This window comes from Acyrthosiphon pisum, chromosome X, assembly GCF_005508785.2.
Source record: "Acyrthosiphon pisum isolate AL4f chromosome X, pea_aphid_22Mar2018_4r6ur, whole genome shotgun sequence".
Taxonomy (NCBI): domain Eukaryota; kingdom Metazoa; phylum Arthropoda; class Insecta; order Hemiptera; family Aphididae; genus Acyrthosiphon; species Acyrthosiphon pisum.
This window is the reverse complement of record NC_042493.1, coordinates 4052190-4056355: the sequence shown is the minus strand read 5'-3', so window position 1 is coordinate 4056355 and position 4166 is coordinate 4052190. Positions and strand designations below refer to the sequence as shown.

The following is a 4166-nucleotide window of genomic DNA, read 5'->3' as shown; positions in this document are numbered from 1 at the left end:
TAGTCGTTAATTTATAAGATTATATATTTATGTATATAATATATACTTGAATATATACATAAAAAAATCAAAATTGTACAATGTCTTGAGTATTGCCATTATTTACATTCAGTTTAGTTATGCTTGTTACAAAAATTATTTTACCCGTTTTTACCATTTTTAAATTGTTTTTGAAACCAAATTATATATTTGTTTGTTTTTTTTTTTTTTTTTTTAATGTGTTGAAAAGTGTTGATTAGTATACCCTTTTTTTCTGTTATTTTTATCTTCGAATTTAGTTGATACATTCTACCTTGTTTAATTCAACTACTTATATCGTTTATTGAATACCCAATTAAATATTTTTAAAAAAATCATTTTTATGCATGATAAAATGAATATTTTGTTATCATAAAATAATTTGTGATGAATAGCATTGTACATATATATTAATAATTTAGTATTATATATGATATATATTTTTTAAATACAAGTCTTATGTTTATCTTGTTTAATTGTGTATTAAAAAGTATAAAAATATTTTAAGTGTATCATAAATTATTCATTAAATATTTTAAGTTCATCTATAATTGTATGGTTGCAATTTAAATTATAATTTTTATCATAAAACAATAGAAGATAATTAGATTTGTTTTTCCTAGATTGTGTCATGTAAATAAGTAAAGGGGTATAAGGAAAATTGAATCTGTATAATTTAAATTACCATTAAGATACAAATACATTTTAGTTACATGTATATAATATTCATATATCAATAAATAAAATAAAATAAATTCATCAATATACAATTGTACTAATTCACAGTAGAAATTCGTGCATTTTTTATTTATTACGAAGAATTTAAACCAATATTTTATGATTAATAAAGCTTTAAAATTAAACATTAAATTAATTGAAAGAATTTAGTCTCAAAATGTTACTTGTACCTACCCCTTTGCTTCTATGTTAATATATATTTTTTTTAATTAAATATAATGTATTATGTATTATTCATACTTTTTAAACAGCAAACTATAGTAGCATCTGGTTCAAATTTATTTTACAGTTAGCACAGGTATTAAAAAATTAGTTTTCATTCATTGTTTTATTAATATATTAAATTGTATATATAAATTATATTGTTTATATCCTTTTATTTTCCGGTTTTGCGTGCAATTTGACTTATTATGATTCGAATAGATGATTTAATGAGGAAACAATTATCATATTTTGTTTTATTATATATTCTCTGGTGAATTTATTTCGTTATCCTATTAAAATAATTATAACCTATAATATTTTCAATGAGGCTAGAGACATTTGTATTTGCATCAACATTTGAAAATTAACATGAAATGTATAATTTATTTGTACAAATAAATTTGCTTCCCAGATCATGTACTTAAATTGTTATCATAACCATGTTCAAATATTTGTTATATTTATAACAAATAAATATTATGTACTATTCAGATAAAAATTCAGTCAAATATGTTGTTCAATAAATATATATTTTTTTTTTCTAGAACAATAAACGAAGAGTTATTTTCAATAATGTATATAGTATTAGTAATATAAGGTATAAAACTTTATAATTAACTTAAACATTGTTTTGTTTAATTTGTAAATCTGTTTGTAAAGATTACAATAGTGTACTATTATAATAGATAATTGTTTTTGTTTATTATTTATTTATATATTATGCTATTTTGTTTTTGAAAATTACCAAAGAAATTGAATACATGAAAATGTTTATTGAAAAGTTAAAAATTAAGTAACCAATTGTATAAATATAATTTAAAATGCAACATTTTGAGAAAATAATGTATTGTTCATGAAAAAGACTTAATGTATTTATAATATAAATTATAATTATTTAAAGAAGAATCCCTCGTCTTTCCAATATGTATTGTTATTTTATTAATTGAATTTGTATTAAATCTTAAGTAAAACAAAATGTTGAACTTCATAAATTTAAAACTAAAATAATTCTTTATGTTATTAATTTGTAATTGAACGATTTCAACACTTAATTATATAATTTAATTTGCTCTTACACAAAATTTCCATTAGTAGCTTTATTTTATATTCATTTTATTTATTCATACCCGAGTATTTTCATTGAATAGAATGACATTGTTTAATTTTAGTTTATTTTCAATTTTCACTGTTAATATGATAATCTGTAGTGAGAATTTGTTTTAATTGATTTTATTTTTTACCCACATCCCATTTATATTGTATTAAAATCAATTGTTTTCTAAGTGATTGATCATCAATAACACTATACTAATGTTATTTCATTCTAAATAAAAAAAAATGACTTAGGGATTTTTACATATTATAAAAAATATAAATCTTATTTGCTTCAGTAGATAAGTAATGTGATAGTTTTAAGGATTTATCGACTGCTGTTCATGTTAAACACAAGCTGATTTTGATTTAGTTTACTTTGTCTTTGATTTTAATACACTAAATTTGATTTTGAAAATTTGTCATGTTTTTTTTTTGTTTTAAGTTTACTTTTTCCTATTGCAGATTGCATGGATGTATTTTTATAATAATTATTAATTATACTAAACAGTAGCGGAGTTATAATTAACCAAACTTAAATTTATCATATGATTGGGATATTTAAATTAAGTTTTAGTATGTTTCAATCTAAAAATCTAGTATTTTGATGTGGTGCAAAAATGTAAAATCGTTCTTAAACTTTTGATTTCGAAGTTAACAACAAATACAATTGTAATGTAGGCTACAAATTGACAAATATTTGGACATTTAGTACAGTTAGCAAATGGTGGGTTAGGTTAGGTGGGTATGTTAAGATAACATTTCTCAAATGTACTAGAGATAAGATATATCAGTACCTATGTTAAGATAGTCATCATTCGTGATTTAAAAACAAGTTTAATTATTTAATTATTTATATTGATGAATTGATATTATGTCTAAACATAATTAAACAAGTAAATATAAGGTACCTAACTATCCTACACTGTATAATCTCTATAAATAGTTTCAGGTATTACAAAAAGAACAATTCAACTACATTTTTAAACATGATAAAAATGCATTAAAGAAAGGATTAAAGAAAGTTAATATATTTTTTTAGCAAAGACGCAAAGTAGGTACAAAAGTATGAGTTAATTAAATCATTTGAAAAAATATTACATCAAATACCAATATAAAATTAACTTTTCGAGCTTTTAAATATTGCGCAAAGAATTGCATAATTTAAACTTTTTAAAAACAAAATATAATACGAAGGTAGTTACTTTTTATTTGAAACTTTTAATCAGTTACACTGTGTATGGTATATCCGCCTTGATTTTTAATAATACTTTAAAGGTTTATTTCACCATGCACATCCAGGGGTGGATTGCGGAGAGATTTTGGCACGCAAAAATATTAAATTAACTGCCCACTTACAATTTACTAAATATTGATTTTTAGCCAATATCTATTATTATTATTTTAGCATAACTACAATTTTTATACATATGGGAACAATGGAACATATTAAGTATTATTACTACTATTTTTAGTACAATAGTATAGGTATATCATTACTAATTTTTTATTAAGCTTAATATGTTTATAATAGTCTTAGTACCAATAAAACCAAGGTTGGGCATTAACAAGTTACTTTCTTTTTAGTTCTAACTTATTGAGTTAAACTTTTGTCCATGTTATGAAGTAACTTATGAATCCATTTATTGTATTTTCACGTTAGGTTAATTTTTTTTCTTAGTTTAATTTTCTTTGTTAGTTCTATTATAATTTTATTCATTCATAGAATTATAACTGAATCGGATAATATTATATTATATTAGATGACATATAGGTATGTAGGTGATTATTTATATTCTAATAATTAATTCGGTAATTATAATTTAGTATAGTAATTTTTACACCATAAAATAAAGGTAAACAAATACCTATATAAAAATAATTTATAACTTTCATTTTTCTACATTAACTTAACGAGTTTAAAAAATAAACAGTTAACTTGCCCAGCCCTATAATATATGTTACAGTAAATTATGTTTAACATCAAAATAACATTATTTTCTAGTAAACAACAATAATTAGGTACCTAATGAACTAGATATTATCGTGGTTTATTATTTTTTTGATTTGATTATCAGTTGCGTTTTGCACACCGTACAAGCAGCACGTATGTT

At 21.2% G+C, this 4166-nt stretch overlaps 1 protein-coding gene across 2 annotated transcripts in view; it reads left to right on the top strand.

Moving 5' to 3' along the window:
* Positions 1-4166, top strand: part of LOC100159991 (legumain) — a 521349-nt gene that overhangs the window by 348041 nt on the left and 169142 nt on the right. The window lies entirely within an intron of this gene.